Source organism: Lynx rufus, unplaced genomic scaffold (assembly GCF_022079265.1).
Source record: "Lynx rufus isolate CCGP_SWC_20201006 ecotype Redwood Valley unplaced genomic scaffold, mLynRuf1.p SCAF_14, whole genome shotgun sequence".
In the NCBI taxonomy this organism is placed as follows: Eukaryota; Metazoa; Chordata; class Mammalia; order Carnivora; family Felidae; genus Lynx; species Lynx rufus.
Window position 1 is genome coordinate 7,041,729 of NW_025814828.1, and position 24,032 is coordinate 7,065,760.

A 24,032-nucleotide genomic window follows, 5' to 3' on the forward strand; every position below is an offset into this window, starting at 1 on the left:
TGAAAAGCAGCCACAAAAAAAAAAAAGAAAGAAAGAAAAAAGAAAAAAAAACAGCCACAAATGTTCATTCCATGATCCTGTCTGCCATGGTGCTTTTAAGAAAACAAGCGATAACTGTTTCTTGTTTCAAGACTAATACACATTAATTGTAAAAAAAATATATATATATATAGATAATGTAACTAAGCTAAAAAGAAGAAAAATGTAAAACACCCCCAATCCCACTAACCAGTGAAATACGATTGATACTTCAGCGAATTTGCTACCTAATTGTTTTCTGTGTTCAGATACAAAGGTATCCGTGTAGATACACATATATTGTATTGTAGGGGCAGAAAACTTTCCCCTCTTCCCTTCTGGGTTCTTTGGCTAGTCCAATAATTAAATGGACATAAGACAGATTAACAGGAGAAAAACAAATTTAATTTTGTACATACGGGAGCCCAGAGAAATAGGAGATGCCAAGAAGTGACCACAGCAAGCAGATTTTATAATACCTTGTAGACAAGCCACAAATCTGTGAAGAATTGACGAAAGTCCGGGCTTGGGGTAGCAAATTAGTGAGAAGTAACAGGTTTGTTTCCACAGCCCTCTGGCCTTGGACCCCCATCTCCGGCAGGAAGGACGTCTCCCTTCCTCCGGGTTCGGGGCGGGCGCCTTCACGGGGGATTTACGTCCTGCTCCCAGGGCACACGGCAGGCCAGAGTGTCCTTGCACGGGCTGCTTCTTATGCGACTTGAATGCGAAACAATCAATGTGCCATCGTGGCCTATTTGCGGGACAGCCTGCCCTGAACCCCAGCATGAGCCACGGTGAAGTTCAGCCGTGCCTGCTTGACACGAAGCAGAAACACGCGAGGAGCAGGTGCACTGCCCCGCGCCCAGCCCAGAGGGCACGCTCGCTCCGGTCTTTCCCGTCTATCCACCATCCCCCGTGTGCGCCGACCGGTCCTTAAACACAAAGGAGCGACCCGCCGTCCCTCCTCTCCTGTGTGGGCCCCGCCACTTCTCGCCCCGGCTCGTCCTGGCCGTTTCCCGCGGACTGGGCCGACCCGGCACCATGTAGAGGCGGTGAGCTTTGTAGATACGGTTTTCACGGTTTCGCGTGGGCCTTGAAACCCAAGAGAAGTGGGAGAAAGAATCTTCCCGCAGATGGAACGTCATCAGCTGCTAGAATCTTCGAGTGCTAGAAATGGAAGGGATCCCAGAGATTCCGGGTCTGAACGTCTCATCTCACAAAATAGGAGACTGGGTGGGGAGAGGAGGAGAAGCTTCTCAAAGACAAATTCATTTCAAACACAGTTCTGAAAGGATCCTTACAGCATGCAAATAAAAATCTTTAGAAAAACTTTGGCCACCTGAGCATGTAACTTAGTGTATCTGCCGGGAAACACATTTTGGATCTAACCATTTTTATTTTTGAGTTTTGTACCTGGGACATGGCTAAAAATTTTTAAACAAAGGCTGTTAAGAGCTCTGTGTCTGTATTTTCCATGTCTGTGTGTCTGTATGTCTGTGTATATATGTCATAATGTGTGACATTTTTCTATGAGTATTGCCAAAACTAATTTGCAAAGAGCTCTATTTAATTGGCTTAAAGAAAACGGAGTGTTTACAGAAATCAAGTATACTCTTAGAAATTGTATGGGGCGCCTGGGTGGCGCAGTCGGTTAAGCGTCCGACTTCAGCCAGGTCACGATCTCGCGGTCCGGGAGTTCGAGCCCCGCGTCGGGCTCTGGGCTGACGGCTCGGAGCCTGGAGCCTGTTTCCGATTCTGTGTCTCCCTCTCTCTCTGCCCCTCCCCTGTTCATGCTCTGTCTCTCTCTGTCCCAAAAATAAATAAACGTTGAAAAAAAAAAATTAAAAAAAAAAAAAGGAAAAAAAAGAAAAAAAAAAGAAAATAAGAAATTGTAGAAAGTAAGCCAAATGTTTGTTTCAAGTTCACATGATCTGGGATAATCTTTGATAAATAAAAATTCATTTAAATTTGCTGGTTTAATAAAAGCAAGCATGTCTTCGAAATTTGTCAACAGCAAAACAATAAATGAGATAATGGCTAACCATTTGATGTCTAATCCGAGCATCATCGTTAAAAAGAAGTAATTTAAGTATGTGTAAATACGGTCAAAGTTTATGCTAAGTTAAACCAAATAATGGCTCTTCAGTGAATATCTAACTCATTTCCAAATCAGATGAACATTAAATGCTAAGCAGAAGTTTATCTACTTTTTAATTTTTACAGAGAGGAGCAAATATTTGGGTCTATCGATAAACATGTTTGACGCCACATGGAAAAAAATTATTAGAAGAAGACCCTTCCAATAATCTTGCAATGTATTTATCAGTTTGTTAATCTACCACAGGATGCTAATATACGATAGTGCGCAGTCGCCTGCTTCCTGGTTTGCCCTGGAAAGCAAAGATTGCAAATAGTTTAAAAAATGGGAGGAAGGGCTGCGAACGAACCAGAAGAAGAAGCGGCAGGTAACTCGGTACAAAGCCTGCACGGGCTCCAGGCAAACAACGCAGGTGCAGCAGGCGGCCCCCTGGGGAGGTGAGAGGCCGGTCAGCTTCTTCCTACTGCGCCCGGATTTACCGAAACTTCCAGTTTCCCAAACTGCGCTCACAGACCCTCGGTGAGTGAACATTAGCCTTCCTGTGCATAGAAAACATGCGTATGATCTACTTATATCTAGATAAATGGAAAATAGGATCTTCAATTTTATCCATCCTTTATAGATGGACTTATATAGGTGGATTTATTATCTGTGTATAAAGGAAAGGATAATTTCGTAAAGCGCAAAACAGAGTGCGTGCGTGGCATATACTAAAAATGGGAAACGTGTGTCAGTTTATTAAACTTTTCTTTCAGTCCCTTCTATGGTTTTATATGTGTGAGTATGTGCAGGGCCATACTATTCACTCTGTTTCTTGCTGTGGAATTCTCCAACATGTTGGAAAGCCACTGGGTGGTTTTTTTTTTTTTTTTTTCCACAGCAAATTGAGCATCGGAAGGGTCTGTGTGGCCAGCTGGAAAGGCCCTTAGGAGAACAACCACCCTTGAAAAAAAGAAAAAAAAGAAAGGAGAAAGAAGAACAAAAGGGAAAAGAAAGAAGAAAAAAATTATTTAAAAGCATTTGCCCCATTTCTTTCAACTACTTGCAAGGCTGGGAAATCTGGTGGCGGCTTCCCAGCTCTTTACAGCCAGTTTCGACCTTGCTGTCCGGTCTTTTGAATTTTTATTCTGCCTGGTCAGCTTAGGGCGACCGTCTTCAGCAACGATGTGGGGACCCTGGTGGCCCTGCCTGTTGTATCATCCCCGGTTTCCCAGGGCAATGTCAGGCTGAGCCTGGAGATACGAGTGAATGTCATACTGTAAATTTCAAAAAGCGCATGGTGTATTTCCGCTGTATTATATGCTATTGTCTACGAGCGAATCTGTAATTATTCTGTGGCGACAGCTTTGTGCCGATCCGTTTCTAGATGAGCTTTGTAATTTTTTGAAATTGAGAAAACAACATTTGAACGAATAAAGGTGAAGTTGTCAGAAAAAAGAGGCTTTTGTTTGCTTGTTTTTTGTTTTACGACACTACTAGAAATAAGAAGGGTGAAAGAAAATGGCCGGATATGAAAAGCAGGATGTGTGTTTTGGCTAAAAGATGATATGAAGGATGGAGATGCATTTTCGTAAGGAAGAAAAAGAAAGTAATTTTATCCTAAAGTAAAATCACTGTTCCAGAATAAGAAAGAAAAAAGATAGGACTAAATGCAAATGGATATACAAAGTTGAAGGCTTGTGGAAAAGGGATCTTGAGAAAGGAGTCTTATGTGTGGCCAAGCAGACCAAGATTAAAATGGATTTATTTAAGTTAAAAAGAAAAAAAAAAGTACTAATTTTATTTTTTATTTTTTAAATGTTTATTTTGGAGAGAGAGAGAGAGAGAGAGAGAGCGCGCACATGCGCGCGCACGAGCAGGGGAGGGGCAGAGGGGATGGAGCAGAGGATACAAAGCAGGCTCCCCACTCACATCAGTGAGCCCCATGTGGGGCTTGAACTCATGAACCATGGGATCCCTGGTGCCCCAAAGGAAGAATTTTAACATCCAAAGTATAATGGTGCAAAATTAGAATTTGGTTTCCTCTCTGTTAGAAGGACAAAGTTTTCTTCGATTATGGGTCTGCTCTTGGTAAGAAATTGCAAACAAAGGTTTTTCTTTACCTTTAATGTAATCCGCCTAGAAAACAAAGATTTGATGTTTTGACTTCATCAGGTTACGTAAGCAAACGGGGTCTTCTTTATTTAAAAAGCTAAGTTATTTTTTCAACTAACACTTTAATGTTATGTTACATTTCATGGGAAGCATTATCAAGTAACAAGTGATGCTAAACTTTTTAAGGAAATATTTACATGGATGTTATTGATATAAATGTTCTAGAAATTATATGAAGTTCTTGGGAATCTGGTGTACTGACATAGTGTTATCAGTGATAATTCCAGCGATTGTCTTAAAATATTGTATATCAGAAATGACCAAATTTTCTTGTCCATTGCATTATAATAAATTCTCATCTGATGTTTAACTACTGCCGACTTTTAAGTCTTTTGTTTCATCCTGATGCTTTTGCAACAATGTTCCTGCAAAGATGCTTTATCTTTGAGGAGATTCACGAAAAAGACCTTGATAAGTACTCTGTAGAATAGAGGTTTCTGATGACTTTAAGATCATAATACTGAAGTGGGTAAGAATTTCTAAAACTTCCATGGAAAAGTGATGAGTTCATAAAACCGACAAAAGATCGAGCTCAACAAGAATTAATTACAAGAGACCCGATGGATCCATGAAGATGACTATAATTTTTATGACTTCATTTAAAATATTGCTGGTTCGGGGCGCCTGGGTGGCGCAGTCGGTTGAGCGTCCGACTTCGGCCGGGTCGCGATCTCGCGGTCCGTGAGTTCGAGCCCCGCGTCGGGCTCTGGGCTGACGGCTCGGAGCCTGGAGCCTGTTTCCGGTTCTGTGTCTCCCTCTCTCTCTGCCCCTCCCCCGTTCATGCTCTGTCTCTCTCTGTCCCAAAAATAAAATAAAAAAACGTTGAAAAAAATAATTTAAAATATTGCTGGTTCTTTCATGTTTGGTTTTGCAGATTTAAAAGGATCCGGAAGAACATGATCAATCACTATTCTTGCTGCACTTACGGAAATAATCAGGCCGAGTTTATTAAAACTCCACTTAATTTGCAAAACAAATTGGTCTTGCCTCCGTGGTCTTGGATGGAAATGGAAATGATTACGGAGAGAAAATTATGTTTCGGTAACACACCCTGGTGGATATTAGACTCGAGTGCTGGTGATCGTCTTTGAGGTTTATTTTCTACCTGTAAGATGGACTGGATGCTGAGTTCAGCTTCCTCCAGTATTTGGCTGCCGCTCTCTAGACCCGCATTTCCAATTTTCTCCCACTATTTTGACCTGGAATCACTGTGAACTTAAACCTGCCCCTTCTCCGAAGCCAGGCAGGCTGAAGCTGGACAACTTGATACGGGCTTCAGATGGTGTGGACCACCTTTGTGCCTGTGGCCAGGTGGCCACTCAGAACCACCCCCAGGGACATTCACACCACAAACGGGAGAGTCTGTCTGATTGCCTGACTGTCACTGCCTGCACTCTGTCTGAAGATACTTAGAATCCGACAGTTCGAAATCTTCTCGGCCGACTGCTCTCCCAATTTAGAAAACGGAACTTCTAATTTGCTTCAACTGTGGGTCTTTGTTTTTCTTTTGTTAACGTAGAAATGCCTCTCATTAAATCACCTGATTGCCCACATCACATAGCCGCCTAATTCAGGTGGAAGCCCAGGTGCGACACCGCCTCCTGAAATACAACATCAAGTTCATCCTGTCCTAGGAAACCACGAGGATATGTGTTTGCTAATACATCATGTTATGCCTATGTAAATAAACTTTTTTTTTGTAAATTGACTTAGTAAGGTAAAACCTGAATCTGATTATAACCCGGTTGATTTATTTGGTTGGTTAAACCTTGGCTCCTGGGTATCTCGGCTCTGGGGAATTTTTCAATCCTTGGCTATTGTTCTCCCTACAATCATCATATTGTACGCACTTGAAGCTTTTAAGTGCCTGTGGGCAGTCAGTCCCGTGCCACGTGGTATCCAACAAGATCAGGCAACTGGAGGAAATCAGCAATAACCACGTGAATGAATGATGAAGATGGTGACTACAGGGCCCTCTGGCCTGATGACTCAATGGAAACAGAAATGTGTGATCCTCTGGACTGGCTACCAAGACCATGATCCTACGGCCGGTCATACTCTCAGCCTGCTTCACGGATGACCAAAAGCGGGGGAATTGTTAAAATCGGAAACAAATGAAGACCAACCTTGAAGGGTCCCCGAGCAGACAGAGCCGGTCCAGTCAGGCAGGCAAAGCTAAGTGGACCTGGTCGTTTCTTGCTTGTGTCTCTGGAAAGGATAAGCGAAACGTGCACCGCTTCCCAAAGTTGCTATGACCGGTAACCACTGAAAATTATACCATTATAACTCACCACTGTGAAGCATGTTCTGGTTTGAGCGCTCCAGGGGTTCGCTGGTTTTATTTCGGCTATTTTGAACCTCTGACAGAAGTCATCTCATTCTGTTGGAAACTGACACGGCCATTTTAGGCCTTTTCTGACCCGCCCCGTTGGCTGTAATGTGTCTTACACTTGAGCAATCCCCTCCGAAAGAGAAGGTGAAACTGACCTATTGGCAAAAAAAATCGCCCCACAATGAGGAAGGTGCCTTTGCTGTAATCGTTTCTGCCAAGCCGGAACACAGAGCGTGTCATTTCAGACCGCACGAGGGCATTTTATAGACCCTCCCCGCGTCCCCTCGATTCCTGGAACTCTGTCACAGCAGCCTGTGCAGGCCGGCTTCTCAGGGCAGAGCGTCCTGTGTCCCGGACGCGAGGTTCTCGCCGGCCGGGGACACACACCGAGGGTAGGAGGCGACAGAGCTTGGCATGGCGGGCCTCCAGACCGGAGAGGTGACCCAGCTGGCTGGGCCGGGCTGAGTGGCTGGGCCCAGCACGTGACCTCCGAGCCTGGCTCCGTGGGGGGTGGGGGTGGGGCCGCCCTGGGCGCCTGGGGCTGAAATCGACATTTGCCTCTGGCAGGAAAGTGAGCCTGTCAGACTCTGTCTCCGTTAGACCCTCCACCCACGGGAACGGGGGATTTCGGTAGCCTTTTAGCTTTCTATCTCAGGAACCAGAAAGCCCAAGGTAAGAGTTACTTATCACCTAGAAAAACAAGCTTGCGAGGAGTGACCTAGAAAACCACACGGCCACATTTGTTGAGTTTTAAAATCCGGTGCTGAAAATAATAGATCGTTGTGAGGGGCAAGGGCCCCTGGTTGTTCCCAAATTACAGACTGACCTTCTGAACAGATATTTGGTTACTGTGGAGGGAATGGCCGTAAAAGGGCCCAGGTTAAATATAGAAGGACGTGAAACCTGCGGAATAAAGAGCACGTAGGTAACTCTCATCTGCTTGTAAAACAATGTTTCACATCTCTTTGGGGGGCGGGGGGCTGGGCAAGGGAATGTTAAAATTGGGATTTAAACTCTATTGAAAATAAACTAGTCTATATGAAGCTGGGATACAAGTAAAACCGGTTCCTGCTTTTGTCCTTTCACATTTCAAAACCGTTTATATGGTTTGGCAGAAGAAAACTTGGTGTGTTCACTGCTCAAGTTTGAAATATGCCCTTTCAAATTTACATGATCACTGTTGGGGATTTTCTAAGGCTTTCTAGGCAAGGCTGTTTTGAGTTGTGAATGAGAACTGTTGACATCGTGCATATTTTCTGTAATAGTAAGATGACTCACTTTCTGCAGAATGTGATAAAAATTAAAAAGCGTGAAATAGTGAGTTCTTGTGAATTCACTCCTTCATGTCTGAGAGATCAAATTCCTTGCCAGAAAATTTAAGAAAACACGGGTAGGTGGCATGAATATACGGTATCCTTATTTTTTTTATTTGGCAAATCCACGTTAATATGGATTAGAATGTTATGCTAGTGACAGTAGACAAAAGCCTTACTCACCACTGCAATTAGCGTAATATTCCAGGATGAATATGCTTCAAATTAAAGTATTTGAGGTATGACTTCAAACAGCGAACCTCAGTGCAAAGTATTTCCGTGCGCTTCGTATTTCAACTGCCCTTTTGATTTACACAAAATCGGTTTCTCCGTTGCATTTGATAAAGTCTCTTCAAACTCAAACACTGAGTTGTTCCCTGTCGTTACTAATCCCTGTACTGCTAACTCTTCTGAAATCCTATTACACGCTTGGAGCCTGTAATCATTCGGGTTTCTCCTCCTGTGTGCTGTTTGTTTCCCGTAGCCGGTGAAAGGCCGGGCAAGCTGCGCACGTCCAGCAAACTGCCCAGAGGGGAGGCCCCGGAGCGGGGCTTCCCGGTCCCCCGCTCCTCACCTCCGGGGACTTCCAGGTCTTCCTCGCCCCCCACCCTCTCCCCGCCTCGCCCCGAGGGCGTCACGTGGCGGCGTGGGACCCGCCTCCGGTGACGTCACCGCGCTCGCAGCCGTCGCGCTGAAGAAAGGATGCTCTAGGATGCTGTGCAGGTGGGCGGCCGGACGCGCCATGCGGCACTGCAGGTAAGGGACGCGCGGCGCCCACTCTGCAGGCGGAGCCCCGGCCTGCAGGCGTGCGGCCCGTCGGCGCCCCGGAAAGCGAAAGTGGGGTCTTGGGCCGCTGCGGCTGCTGCCTGCGCCAGGCGGGGGTGCGGCGGAGGCGGGGGGGGGGGTGTCGCAGGCCCACGCGTGACTCGGGTCTCGGCGTGCCCATCCGGGGAAGTGGGCAGGGGCCAGACGGGAAGACCGGGGCCTCTCGCTCAGGAGAGCGAAGAATCTGGAACCGTCAGCCTACGTGCATTATAGGGCGAGGAAGGGGCTTGTCCAAGATAACTGTCAACTGTTTTCCAGCTGCCATTGTGCTTCATAAATCATGACACATTGACTAATTCTCCTTACAGGGGTTTGTCCTCAGGATTTAGCCTGATTTCTTTTAAAGCAAGAGCCCCTTGGCTTTGAATGGGGTGGAAACTTCTTGGTTAGCAATTCAAAGAGCTAGATGTGCAATATAAATCGTTTTGCGGAATTTTGCAAGGTTCCAGCGTTGAAAGGGGACATGTCAGAAATGCATCCCCCCCGCCCCCGCCAGGTGTTTTCGGTAGATTAAAAAATAACGGTATCCAAGAAAACAAAACACAATAGAATAAATAAAATGAGCTGCAGCCTCCGAAGATAACTGCGGGCGTTAAGAGCGGATTAGCTGCATCTCTGAAGAACAAAGTGGATTTTGGAAGGGGGTGGGGGGTGGAGACAAATACCAAACCCCAAGAATTCCCAGTGTTCTTTTTAATTCCCCCGTGCTGAATAATTAGCCTGCTGGAAGAAGGGGCTTGATGACTCAGCGGCAGATGGGGGGGGGGGGTGTCAGGTGACTTTTCAATTCTAGCCAGACGGGGTGGGGGGGGTGGGGGTGGGATTTTAATGGGCTCTCTTAAGCGTTCTGACCTGTTTACATTCCTTTCTCTGGTTACAGCCTGAGGCCAGGACATGGGTGGGCACCCTTAGGAGGAGAATGTGGCATTCCTTCCTGTAAAACACCACTCCTCTGGAGGTCGGGGTGTCCGTAAGCTGTGTTGGAACTCACACCATGAATAATTTGATTCCCCAGCAACTGTCGGAGGACAATGTTAAAAAGCAGTGCTATTTTAGTTGATAATTAAAGAGGGTTCTCTATTCTTTTCCCCTTGCTGTGGGCTTACTATGATGTCAGGCAGCCCCAATAGCTTTGGCTCTATGCAGGGGATTATATACTTCCTCTCTCTGCCTATTTTCTGACCAATTTTCAATTGATTTGCCCTGACTATTTATTTCAGAATAAGGCAAAGCTATAAAAACAAAGGATAATTCTCTTCCAACTTAGAACTTCATAAGTTTGCCACCCAGAAGACATCGGCGGGGGGGGGGGGGGGGAGAAAAATGGAGATGTGTAAATGTTTAAATGTTTAAAGAAAATGGGGGGTGGGGTGAAGTCAGCAAGGCTCCTCATTTGCTAAAATCAGACTAATGTTTCAGAGAAATTAATGCTGTGTCAGAAAACGAGCTGGCAAGATATTGGAACGTAGTCTCGCGTGTACTTCAGCCTAGAGATCCAAATGTCAAAATCGTATCTCTGTCCACATCCACGTCTATATCTATATAGATATGCATACATTCATGTCTCTGTCTCTCTGTAGCTATGTCTTTGCTACTGTAGTCTTTTTTTAAAATTTATGTTTAACTTTATAAGAAACTGCCAAACTATTTTCCGAGGTGGGTGTACCAGCAACGTAGGAGAATTTCCGTTAATCAGGATCCTTGCCAGCACCTTGAGTTGTTTTTATTTTTTGTTTTTTAATTTTAGCCATGCTTGTAGGTGTGTAGTGGTATCTCTTTGTGTTTATTTGTTTGTGAATGAGTCTTATTGTATGTAAATGATTCCCTAGCTCTTCTGGTAGGTAACCGTGATCTCTCCTTGTATTTTTTTCTTCTTTTGGATTTTTTCAAAGCATTTGTTTTTAACGTTTATTTTTGAGAGAGAGAGAGAGCGCGCGCTATCAAGCAGGGGAGGGGAGGGGCAGAGAGAGAGAGAGGGAGACACAGAATCCGAAGCAGGCTTCAGGCTCCGAGCTGTCAGCACAGAGCCCGATGCCGGGGCTGGAACTCACGAACGGTGAGAGCATGACCTGAGCCGAAGTGGGACGGCTTAACCGACTGAGCCACCCAGGCGCCCCCTTTTAAAATTTTTAAAGAATTGACTTGTCTATTGTGTTTCCCCCTGGTAGAATATGAAGTCCATGAAGGCAGGGATTTGTGTCTGTGTTGTTCATTCCTTTATCTCCAGCTCTGGGCCTGATACAGGGCATATTTAGTTAGTGTTTAATAAATCAGCCAATGTTTAGTAATTGAACAAGCCCCGAAGGCCTGGTGGGAGCCCCCTTGCTCACCCCAGAGGGGGTTAAGCCATCTGTGGTGCCCCTGCAGTTCTCGCTGGTGCAGGAGTCCAGGATGAATTGGATTTGGCCGCGCATTGCAAGCTGAAATCATTATCAAGGAGACAGCTAGCAATTTTCATTACCTCGCTGGTAACTGATCTTTATTTGCCATTAATTATTTTCAAGTCCCTGGATCCAACCATGTCTGAAGCTTCAATTAAAAAAAAAAATTACTTCTCCCACCATGTCCCCCTGCCTTTGGCAACCATCAATCTGTTCTCTAGCTCCGCCCCCCCCATTGGATTCCACACATAAGAGGGATCAGAAGGTATTTATCTTTCTCTGTTTGACTCACATTCTTTAGCATAATGCCCCCGGGGTCCATCCATGTTGCAAATGACAAGCTTTCATTCTTACGGCTGAATAATATTCCACTGTAAATATATAGCACAGTTTCTTTATCCATTTATCCATCGACAGACACTTAGGTTGCTTTCATGCTTTGGCTATTGTAAATGATGCTGCGGTCAACATAGGGGGGCAGATATTTTTTTGAGTTCGCGTTTTTGTTTCCTTCAGATAAATACCCAGAAGTAGGATTGCTGGATCATATGGTAGTTCTATTTTTAGTGTTTTGAGGACCCTCCGTACTGTTTTCCATAGTGGGGGCACCACTGACATTCCCACCGACCGTGCGTGAGGGTTCCCTTTTCTCCACATCTTCGCCATCACTTGTTATTTCTTGTCCTTTTGTTAATAGCCATTTTAACAGGTGTGTGGTGTTACCTAGTTGTGGTTTTGATTTGCATTTCACTGATGATGAGTGATGTTGAGCGTCTTTTCATGTGCCCGTTGGCCATCTGGATGTCTTCTTTGGAAAAATGTCTGTTTCGATCTTCCGCCCATTTTTGGATCTGATTTTTTTTTTATTGTTGTTGTTGAGTTGTATTAGTTCTTTATATTTTTTGGATATTAGCCTTTTATCGGATATGTGATTTGCAAACGTTTTCTCCCATTCAGTAGGTTGCCTTTTCATTTTATAAATGAATCCTTTTGCTGTACAGACCTTTTTAATATGCTGTAGTCCCACTTAGTTATTTTTGCTTTAATTGCTTTTGCTTGTGTCAGATTCCAAAAAACTTCGCCAAGACCTATGTCCAGGAGCTTACCGCCTGTGTTTTCTTTTTTTTTTTTTTTAAATTAAAAACATTTTTTTAATGTGTATTTATATTTGAAAGAGAGAGTGCGCGAGTGGGGGAGGGGCAGAGAGAGAGGGAGACGCAGAATCCGAAGCAGGCTCCAGGCTCTGAGCTGTCAGCACAGAGCCGACATGGGGCTCGAACTCACGAACTGTGAGATCATGACCTGAGCCGAAGTCGGACGCTTAACCGACTGCACCACCCAGGCACCCCCCATCCCACGTGTGTTTTCTAATAGGAGTTTTATGGTGTCAGGTCTTATGTTCGAGTCTTTAATCTAGTTCGAGTTAATCTTTGTATCTGGTGTAATTTCCTATATGTGGCCTTTCGTTCAGGGTTTGGACACCCTGATGTGTTGTTGCAGTAATTCAGCAACTTCTTTATTGCAGCTTCCTTCGTTCGGTTCAAGTTGGCTACAGGAATTAAGATCCTTGGGCCCTCCGCCTTCCTTCTCCCCCAGCCCAACCCTAGATAGAGCCGAATGGGTGATAGAGAGACGGATGTAGTTGTGACCTGGATTCTTCTGGCTTCCGGACCGTGGCACCTTGGGCACGTTACTTTGTGTCTTTGGGCCACAATTTTCTCTTCTTCAAAGTAACCAAGAAACGTAGATCTCAGGGTTCCTCTGCCTCAGCAGCGGTGACATTGGGGGCTGACTCAGTCTGTTGGGGGGGGGCACCCGTGCCCTGTAGAATGCTCGGTCGCATCAAGGCCTCTACTCACTAGCTGTCAGTAGCGCCTCCCCAAGTCGCGATGACCAGAATGTCTCTAGACGCCGCCACGTGTCCCCTGGGGTGGGCAGCGGTGCCCCTGGTTGAGAAGCACCGATTTGGATGATCTCTAAATGTTCTTCTGGCTCCGGTATTCTAGAATTCGTTTTCCTATGAGACGTCTGGTGCTAAGCCCTCCGTCAGAGATCCAATTCCTTTTCGTCACGTCGTATATGTTGGGAAATACAACGAGAAGGCTTTTTTTTTTTTTTTACGTTGTGGGTTCCAGAAGGAGCTTCTGTCCGGAAGGGGAGGCCTGTTTGTGAGTGAGCTGTCGCTGGGAATCTAGCTGGGACGGGGAGGCTCCCTGCGCCCGCAGGCCCCACAGCCGCGACCCTTCCTCGTGGCGGCAGCGCGTGGCGCCGTGGGAGGGTGGCAGGACGGTGGCGGTGTCTCGCCCACCGCGGAGCCCCCTCGGGGCATGGTGCTCAGGTGCGCCAAGCCTGGGGATCAGAGCGGTGCTGGGTCTGTCTCGTGGGGCCCACGGCACTTGCTGGTCCTGCCGCCTTGGCCCCGGGGGATCAGAGGGACGGCAGACGGTCAGCAGGCTGGGAAACGCCCAGGAGTCAGCATGCGGTGATGGCCTTGGTGGTGATGGCCATGGCGTTGCATCGTGTGCCCAGTGTGGTGGGGGTGGGGTGGGACACTTAGAACGGCCTGCACTGTGCTGTTCCCCGTCCCCTTGCCATCGGCCTTCTCTCCGGCTCTTCCCGGCCCCCCCAAAATTGGCGTCAGGCACGTTGGCCCGCAGGGAGAGAGGGGCCGCGTGGGGGCGACATTTTCCCTGCGGGCCCCTTTCGCCCCTGCGCTCCTCCCGCCGGCTTGGCACCCTCGCTGGGCCTTCAGGCCCACCTCTGCGACAGGTCACAGCCCACAAGTCACAGCCGTGAAACAAGTTGGAAATAGGAGGGTATTCACCATCAAACGAAACTTAAGAGACCGAGTGACTGTCCCGGCGCCCTCTGCCCGCAGGGTCGGTTCCGGTGAGGGCCCTCTTCGGGGCTGCGGGGGCCACCTTCCTGCCCCCTCCCGTGGCAGGAGCCTGCGTAACTCGCTGGGGTCTCTCCGTTGGGCACTGATCCCATCACGAGGCTCCTCCTTCAGGACCTGGTCCCCTCCCTACGGCCCCGTCTCCTGATGCCATCACATTGGGGGTTAGCTTTCAACATGGGAATTCTGGGGGGACGCATTCAGCCCATGACAATAACCAAATATAACTCGTGGCCCCCGTTTGGGCCCCGGCCCGAACAAACACCTGTAATCGGCGCCCGGGGACACCCGGGTTATGTTTATGCGAGTGGTCATTAGACGATATAAGGAAACTACCGTCAGCGTCACTAGATGTGATAATCTTGTGGTGTGGTAGGCACCTAGCGAAGCCACCCTGGGGTTCCCGACGCGAACAGTGAGGTGACGCGGGTTTGTTTCCCGCCGCCACGTTTTGGGGTCTTTGTTACACGGCTGTAGATAACCAACACACGTGTACGTAGAAGAGTCTTATTTTTTGGTGACGCGTGCTGAAGTATTTAGGGACGGAGTGTCACGATAGCAACAAGTTACCTAGCAATTTCTTTGAACCATTTTTGGAGATCTCTTTAACGTACGGCTAGATACAAGACAGGTGAATTCTCACACCTGCTTCTACATTCAGTCCGTCGCAATATCACGCGTCACGTAGCCTCTGGAAAATTCTACTGTCTACTCACAAGAGAATGAGAATGGGAAAAGGCAGATAACAATGTGAGATTATTATAAAAATATTTTTGATAGCATGGATCCCTTAAAGTGTTTCGGGGACCCCAAGGTGTCCCCAGATCACCCTTTGAGAACCGCTGTTCTAGAAAATAATTGATGTGTAAATGATTCAGTTAAATGGGAAGAGAAAAAGGTGAGGCAAATTCGGCCAAATGGAAACACTGAATTTGCTGCTGTTCATTGGACTCTTCTGGATAATGTTCTGTGTATTTGAAAGTGTTCACAATAGGGGCACCTGGGTGGCTCAGTCGGTCGAGCGTCCGACTCTTGATTTCGGCCCAGGTCATGATCCCAGGGTGGTGGGATCGAGCCCCGCATTAGGCTCCGTGCTCAGGGCAGAGCCTGCTTAAGGTTCTCTCTCTTTCTCCCTCTGCCCTTCTCCCCCTCTCTAAAATAAATAAAAAGATAAAAAAAGGAAAATGTTCATAATAAAACATTTTTAACGAGATAGAAAAGAAACGTAGACTCTTGGGCGTGTGGGGGGCTCTGACTGAGTGGGTCACGGGGTGAGGCCCGGCAGGAGCATTTTGGAGCTGGGCTCCGGGTGCCCCCGGTGGCCCTGAGGCCTGCTGGCCAGAGGTTCCCAGCCACCCCCCCTCCCGCCTCCACCCTCCCGCCCGATGGAGCCGAGCGCTGTTAGTTAGCGAGTGGTGAGGCTTATCTGTTTTCCCACTACCGATGGGCGCCCTTGGGGACAGTCTGTCCCACACACGCTGTCCCTCCTCCGCAAACCCTGCGTGCTGGCTGTGGGGAAGACTGCGTTATCAAACCGTTGCTTAACCGCCTTTTCAGTGGACGGCAGAGATAAAGTTTCCTTTCTAAGGGCAGGGGTGGTTTTCCTTCACAGACCGTCCGAAGTATTTTTGAATGACTCGTCCACGTTACAGACGCACGGTGACTTTCCAGCAGGATCAAGGTTAGGCAGAGAACACCAAGTCTCCTTCGTCTCCTTCGTATCCCCGTTCCCCTGGTCCCCCCCTTCCCCAGGCAGCCACCGATAACTTGCTGAAATGTGGTTTCTGAAAATGGCTGTTGCAAATGCACCCATCTACAGAGTGTATATCGTGCCTTTTTTTTTTTTTCGGTTTTTGCTTTTGTGGGATGTAATTTACACGGAGCAAAATGCATGGTTTTTTAATCCGGTTGGTTTTGACAGAGACTGTTCCCCACACCTCCGGAGGGCCCCGTCTTGCCTTCCTTGAGCCAAACCCCGTGCCATCGACAACCACTATTCTGATTTCCATCAGCACTGTTTACTTTCGCGCGTTCTTGAACCGCATATACACGGACCCCTGTAACATGTACACTTTCGTATCTGGCTGTAGAGAGGTTTCCATGAGACGCGAGCCTCGGTGTTCATTCGTGCCTTCCCTCCCCCATTTACTTCCTTGCTCAGCCAATATTTGTTGGGTCCCTGCGATGTGTCCAGGCCCGGATTCTTCAACGTTGACACTGCGGCCATTTGGACTGGACGACTCTCTGTGGGGGGCCGTCCTGTGCATCGTACGATGTTTAGCAGCCTCCCTGGCTTCTACCCACCAGATGCCAGTAGGAAGCACTACTGGCATTGTGACAGTTGTGACAGCCAAACTCCAGGCATTGCCAAACGTCCCCGGGTGGGCAGGAGTGCCCCTGGTTGAGACCTACCAGCCTGGGCAGTGAGACGCACTGTGGTGCCAAACAGACAAGGCTCATGCCCCGGTGGAACATTCGAGTTGAGGAAAGGGAAAGGAACCGTTTTATCGGTCGTGCGTTTAGTGAGGTACGGCAGGGGGCAAAGGATAGACGGTGATGGATTCAGAGTGCCAGTCGGGGGGTCACGAAGGCCTCTCTGAGGGCTAGCACGTGAACAGGGACCCACGTGAAATGAGGGAGAGCGATGTGAACCTGGAGGGCCTGAGTGTTCGGGGCTGAGGGAACAGCCAGTGCAAAGGGCCTGAGGCAAGGCACGGCCAGGTGCATTTGAAGAACCGCGAGGAGGTCGGTGGGTCCAGAGAAGAGCGACCCAGAGAACACGAGGTGGCGAAGGTGCGCCGACGGGTGGCGGGGGGCGGACCGTGCAGGGACTCGGCAGGGGCGGCGCCGGCCCCGAATTATTCTGAGCGTAAAGCTGCCGGCTGCTTTCAGGCGTGGGAGCGGCGTGTGGGGGCTTGTGTTTGAAAGGGTGACCCTGGCTGCTGTGAGAAGAGTCCGAGGTGGCTGAGAGAGGAAGCGGGCTGGCCGGTGAGGAACGCGATGGCGGCCAGGACCTCAGGGACCTGGGTGGCCAGGTGAGCCGGGGCGCGCCTCTGGCTGACTTGGCGGCAGCGTGCCGGGCGCCACGCGGACTGCGCCGTCAAGTGCGAACGTACGTGTAACGGCAGCTTGTGGAGACGGGCCCAGGAGGCCGCCCCGGGTCAGGGGCACGATTACCCTCGATGGGCAGCGGTGCGCAGGGACAGCACGTGAGATGGCGCCTGCGGTCCACATATGATGCTAGAAAGGTCTCTTCCCGGCTGTCCGTGGTGGATGAAGTCCCCCGTGCCCTTGGGTCACGGTTTGGTGGCCATGATTCTTAGGGTCACGGTGACACCTGGACCTTGAGCCCGCCACACTCATCCTTGTCACTGGGTTTGTGAATTGGCTGCTCTCTGTGCCTGGAGGGCTAAGCCCCCGTGTCACATGCTGGCCGGCCCAGGTCACTCACGGCCCGCTGAGCCCTCCTCCGAGAGGCCATCCATTGTCACCCTATCCGAGCTCTCCCTGCCCCAGCCGGGTGTTGTCCACCGTCGCCGTGCTGTTTTTCCTTCCCCGCAGCCAGGTTTCACACTGCGGTTCTGCTCGCTGAGGCACCTGCTGTTAGCCAGACCTCCGTGTCATTCAGAGCAGGGAGCCCGGTTTGAGCCCAGAGCTTCCCTGTCGGAGGTGACGGTAAGCCCTCCTGAAGTCACAGAAGGGGAGTCATGGAGGCCTGGGGACAGGCCCTCGAGCCTCCCAGGGTGGAGTCGGGCTCGCCCCCCTGGGCAGCAGCTCAGGTGCCTGGCAGGTGCGGGGCGTGGCTGGAGGGAGCACTTTTTACCGTGTCTCTGGGGGGCGGCCTGTGCTTACCTGCCCCTTGCTGCTTCGTTTCCCTTCTGGCTAAATGTGGAACTTCGTCTGTGGCTGTGGCCAAACATGAAGCCGTTTTTCTCCCTCCACTGTAAAACCCTTGGGGGCGCTGCTTGCTTTGGTGGGCTTTGTGGTGAATAGATAGGAGGGCTGACCGCCAAGATTACAGACGAGCTATTTTTCCTCTCAGCTTAGTCATGCCTTCCACAAGCGCCCCTCTTGCCCAAAGCTTACTAACTGACCACACATCGGCCCTCATCTTTTTTTTTTAATTAAAAAAAAGTTTTTAATGTTTATTTTTGACAGAGTGCGGGCGGGGGAGGGGAGAGAGAGAGGGAGACACAGAATCCGAAGCAGGCTCCAGGCTCTGAGCCATCAGCACAGAGCCCGATGCGGGGCTCGAACTCACAAACCACGAGATCATGTCCTGAGCCGAAGTCGGACGCTTAACCGACTGAGCCCCCCAGGCGCCCCTAAGGGAAACATATTTTTATTTATTTTTATTTAATTTTTTAAACATTTATTTATTATCAAGAGACAGAGAGAGAAAGAGTATGAGCAAGGGAGGGGCAGAGAGAGAGGGAGGCACAGAATCCGAAGCAGGCTCCAGGCTCCGAGCTGGCAGCACAGAGCCCGACGTGGGGTTCAAACCCGTGAACTGCAAGATCATGAACTGAGCCGAAGTCAGATGCTCAACCAACTGAGCCACCCAGGCGTCCCTCAGCCCTCATCTTGGTGACCCAGTTAGAGTACGCTTAAGCCACCCGGTGGCCTCGTCCTGAGAGCTCCAGGAGGGACACCTCAAAGCCGTGTTGGATGACTGCCTACATTTAACCTTTACAGAGTGGCCAGTCGTGAGTGTCTCTTTAAATTTTATTTACCTGTGTGTGTGTGTGGGGGGGGGGTGTACTGCACCTTAAGCGGTAAATGGATTGTCGCGGAGGAAATGGCCAAGGGAAGGTCAGTCTCAAGAGGTCCCGGGAGCGGGACGGGGGGAAGGGCAGGGAGAGACGGAGAGCTATTTCCCACCAGCGTTGTTGAATTGTGTCCCTCAAAATTCATACGTTGAGGTACCACCGGGACCTCAGAATGCAACCTTATTTGGAGATAGCGTCTTTATAGAGGTAATCGAGTTAAAATGAGGTCATCAGGGTTGTTATAATCCGGTGTGACTGATGTCCTTCTAAGAGGAGGAAGGCACAGAGAGAAGGCAGTGTGAAGGGACGTGGGGAGAATGGCTGTCGACGAGCCAAGAAGAGGCTGGAACAGATTCTCCGTCAGCGCCCTCAGAAGGAACCAACCCTGCTGTCATTTGGATCCCAGACTCGCGGTCCCCAGAACTGTGAGGCAATAGACGGCCGTTACTTGAGGCGGCCGGTCTGCGGTACTTGGTTGGGGCGGCCCTGGGGAGCTGGCATGGCCCCGCTCTCAGAGGCCGGAGGGTCGCCCAGCCTGCCTTTATCGAAGCTCCACGCAAGCTTTCCGCACAGTTTAGGAGGGAAGAGGGGGGCAGCGCCCTGTCAGCCGAAGCGGCGGCCCTCGGGTCCCTAGAGGACCCAGGCCTGCGAGGCTGTCGCAGAAGAAGGGCCCTCGGGGCCTGGGCTCGAATCTGGCTCCTCGCTTACCTTCTGTGAGACTCGAACCCGTGACCTGACCTCTCCTCTGCCTCCGTTTGCTCATCTGTAGCGTGGGCCCGAGGGTGACGGTGTTTAATTCGGAGACTGTCAAGGGCTCTAGCGACCGAATACGTGTGACGTGCTTAAAATAGCGCCTGGCACACGGAGTCCTGGAAAAAGTTGTTACTGTGAGAAGGAGTCTCCGGGGAGGTTCGAATCCCTTGGCCCTCGGCACCAGGGGCGCAGAGACTCCTGCCTCTCCTCCCTCCCCCTAGCGGTGGGGATGTGAGAACACCGAGTCTGTTGTGTCACTCGAGGCCACGTGCAGTCGGCCTCGTCCCCTCTCCGACACGCAGGCTGTGTTTCCCACCGTGACGGAGAGCTGTGTGGCCCCGGGGCCGTAGGAGGCGTGTCACGGAGGGAGGGTCACAGTCCCACGTTGGCTGCCCGGTCCTGCGGAAGCGAGGCTGTAAGCGAAGGAGCACGGAGCGCTGGGAGCTGGGAGGCCTGCCAAGAAGGAAGGAGGAAGGAGGAGGCCGCCGCGGCCCTCCTCTGTCTCTGTTGGCTCCGGGCAAAGTTTAATCTTCGAGTGCCTTTCCGCCTGTCCTTTGGCTCTGGGCTTCCCTCTTTTGGGGACGCTCATTGGCCCCGTGGCCCTCGGCTGGCCCCTTGCGCCACGACCACCGGGGGCTCCTCTCACTGTCAGTGCCTCTGGGGAACCCGCCTCGGGATCTGGAGGACTGGCTGGAAGGAGGGAATGCGTCCCGGCCCCTCACCATGCTAAAGGTGTCTACGTTTTAAAAAGGGAGAGTCCGTCGTCTCAAACGGATTTGACATCGGTGGGGTTTCGGGCCGTGGCTGGCGCGGGAGCCGGCCTCCGCGGTGGCCCCGGCGCTCCTGCCTCCCGGTGCCCGGGCCCGCGTGCGGTGTCCTCCCACGCTGGCCACCCGGGGCCCACCTGTGCCACCAGCAGGGCGCCGTGCCAGTGACGCCGTGGCTCTTCCGAGGCTAGGTCCCAAGACACTCTATGCCTCCGCCTGTTCCCTCGGATCGCCTGCTTTGGAGGGAGGCAGCCGCCCACAGCCCGCCCCAACTGCTACCCGTGTCCGGGAGCCAACTCGGAGGCGGGTCCTCCTGCCCCCATCGAGCCTTCAGATGACCGCAGCCGTAGCGGACCGCTTGACCACAACCTCCCGAGAGACCTCGAGCTGGAAACACCCAGACGAGCTGCTCGCGAGTTCCTGACCCACAGAAGCTGTAAAATCATACGTGTTTAGCGCTTTTAGCTGCTGAGTCCCGGGGTAATTTGTTGTGTGGCATTGGACAGCGAGTACAGTGGTGAGGACCCAAACTTTCGTGGGGGGGGAGGCCTGGCGCCGGCTGCCCCTTGGGTCCGCTCCCCACGCGGGCACTGCCTCCCTCTTGACCCTTCTGAAGCTCCACTTTTCTCCAGCTGCTCCATGTTTGCTCACGGTGTGGCCCCCCCTCCTTCTCTAGCCCCCACCTCTCTCTCTCTCTCTCTCTCTCTCTCTTTCTGGCCGAGGGGAGAGGCGCTTCGTGCAAGGTTTATAGGTGCATTCACGGTAAGTTAGGGCATACTGATGACGGCTTCGAGTGTGTCGATTTTTAGTACGTGGACAGCTGCCTGTATTTTTTCACAATGTATTTCCCTATATTCATCTTCAGAGTCTGGACACTTTGGTACAATAAACCCCCAATGCCAATCGGGTTGGATGTCTGGCTGTCGTGTTGAGAACCCAGCATTTGCCAGTGTAGGTTGTAATTTGCTTTTTTTTTTTTTTTTAAGGTTTTGTTTGTTTATTTTGAGACAGAGAGAGAGAGGGAGAGAAAACGAGCAGGGGAGGGGCAGAGAGAGGAAGAGAGAGAATCCCAAGCAGGCTCCGCACTGTCAGCACAGAGCTGGGTGCGGGGCTCGAACTCATGAACCGTGAGATCGTGACCTGAGCCAGAATCGAGAGTCAGACGCTCAACCGACTGAGCCCCCCAGGCGCCCCGTAGGATATCACTTTCTGTGCCAGCATCTCCCCTCTTCCTCTTGCGACGGTGGAACGTATGCTGACCTGTAACGCCGCGTGGAGCCTGTGTCCTGTGCCCACCGCGCGGCGGGTCTGCCAGCCCCGGTGCCTTGGTTTTGTCCGAGGGTTCAGACTTTCCACCTGAATTACTTCGGTGGGAGGTCATTTTTGCAAGAGGTGATGTGACAGGTATTTCGAAGATGAAGTATTATCACAGGCTCCTTAGGGAGGTGTTGTAGCCTACAGAAGTCTAACTTTTGTAAAGTTAGAGGCCGTGAGATGTAATTCTAGCTGATGGCTGTTTTGGATTGCCCTTCAGTAAGGCTTTTACTGAAATACATGTGCGGAAAAGTGTGTAAAGCAGAAGTGTGCAGCTTGCTGATTTTTCACCAAGTGACCACACCCGGATAACCAGGGCTTAGATTAACCGGAACATGACCAGTCCCCAGAAGCCACCTGCGGGGTCCCCTTCTAGGGACTCCCCAGCCCCAGGGTATCTGCTCCGACAGATTCATTTTGCTGGTTTGGAACTTTCTATCAGCGGACTCGCGTATTCCTTCGTGTCCGGCTTGACGTTGGGTTTGCGAGCTTCAGCCTGGTCAGTGTGAGTAGTGGCACGTCGTTCGTGGTCACGGCTGTGTGTGGTTGAAGGGTTCGCTCTGTACACGTGTGTCTGTTTTCTTTTACTGCTTTCAGGGTATCCTCCTTTCCGCTGGTGTTAACAACTTGACTTTGCTACGCCTTGGTGTGGTCCGGTGTGTTTACTGACTTATTTACTCTTGTGCTAGGGTTTGCGGGCCTGGGATCCCATATCTGGGATCGAGTCTGATAGCTCGAATCCCTACAGTAAGTGTGCGGGGCAACTAATCAAACGTTATTTCAGGAAACTTCTCGAGAGAGTTTGAAGCGAGTTTTAAACCAATTTGCCTCTCACCTCCTCCACTTGGGTAAGAATGGCGAAGAAGGTTCGCCTAAAGGAACTGTCAGCTTGTGGTGCTTTTAGCCGCCACGTTGGGTTCAGAGTCCACTCCCGTGGTCCCCGGGGGCACAGGCCCGCGGTTGAGTATCGGCCAGGATGCTTGGCAGCTGCACTGTCGTCCATGTATTTCTCAGCTCAGCTGTTTCCATGGGTGAAATGCAATAAAGGAAAATCGACATGAATCGAGCAGTTAAAAGGAAACCCCCCAAACCTAGCAGGGAAGGTGGTGTCACACAAGTGTGGGACGGTGCGTGAACCAGATGATATGTAGTCAAAGAAAGGTGTTAAAGCCGCTCACATTTTACATGGGTAGCGACCTCAGTCTGGTTTATATTATTCTTTTTGTCCTGAGTGTGTGCACGGATAAGGTATCTTTCTTGTATGTATTTTTCAGTATGTCTACGCAGTGATGTCCAAAGCATCGAGCTGAGTGCTGGATAGAGGTCTTTTTTTTTTTTTTTTAAATCTATAGATGGATTACAATATTAGTAATGCGCTTGTAGAACGGAGATAGTGTATGTGGTCGGCTAAGCTTTTTAGGTTTAGTGGGTAATATTACTGTATGGCAGGGCCCAGCAAACACTTCCTCAAAAGTCCAGATAGTAAATAAAGGTGAGGAACCGACCTCAAGGAACTCCCAATGTGATACGGAAGGAAGCAAGCTTGCAAGTAGTTATTCTAACAAAACGCAGTTTGTAAATAAGGTCGATGCTAAAAATATTGGTGATGAAAATACAGTGGGAAGGATACAGGGCATGGGAGAGAGTGGGAAATAGGAGGGGACAAAAAATGAAGGGGCCAGTGGTTCCCCAAGTACAGTCCACGAGCCAGTATCATCAGTCGGCCTCCCTGGGAGCTTGTTAGAAATGCAGATCCCTGGGCAGTGATCGGCCACCAGCGTCCCGTCGAGGGGCGTAGGACAGGCCATTTGGGTGCTCGGGCTGTCCCAGAATTGCTAGAGGCCCGGGGACGGCTTGGACCCTTGTGTTGACGGACTGTTAATCTGTTTTACTTTGCCCGTTAGCATAACGTGTCCAGTTTTTCTTTTATGGATCATGCTTTTGTGTCCCTTCTGATAAGTCTTCGCTTAGCCCCACGTCATGAAGACATTGCCCTTTGGTGCGGGGCCAGAAGAACACCCCTTGTGGGTTTTACATAGGCAAAGGCATCGGTGGCCGACGAGGCAGAAAACGCCATGCTGCCTTCATCTGTGTTCCCCCAGAGGTGGACCCTGGGACCAGGAGCCCGGTGCGGGGTCCTTTGGGAGGGGCGTGGGCAAGTGTGGCTGGGAAAAGAAGGCAGCCATCAGAGGCTGGGCTGGAGGTGCGGGTCACCCAGTGGGCGACTGGAGGCTACCTCTATGCTCTGGGCGCTGTAGGAACCGGAGCTTTGTGTGTCACCGGTCCCCGAGATCATCTCTGGGTTCAACCAGGGGTATTCACAGGACAGTCTGTGGTTGTTTTCATGGCTGTGCTTGATTATAGCCGGGGAGGGGGGGCTGTAGGGCAAAATCAGCAAAGGGGAAAGGCCCG

The 24,032-nt window shown here is 50.2% G+C and overlaps 1 protein-coding gene across 2 annotated transcripts in view; it reads left to right on the plus strand.

Annotated features, from left to right (window-relative positions):
* Positions 1-7,166: 7,166 nt before the first annotated feature.
* Positions 7,167-24,032, plus strand: part of CLCN4 (chloride voltage-gated channel 4) — a 63,585-nt gene continuing 46,719 nt past the window's right edge. For both annotated transcript variants that reach the window (XM_047075879.1, XM_047075881.1), the window contains exons 1-2: positions 7,167-7,274; positions 8,400-8,671. The gene's annotated coding sequence lies outside the window, so the exon portion shown is untranslated. The remainder of the gene's footprint in view (positions 7,275-8,399; positions 8,672-24,032) is intronic.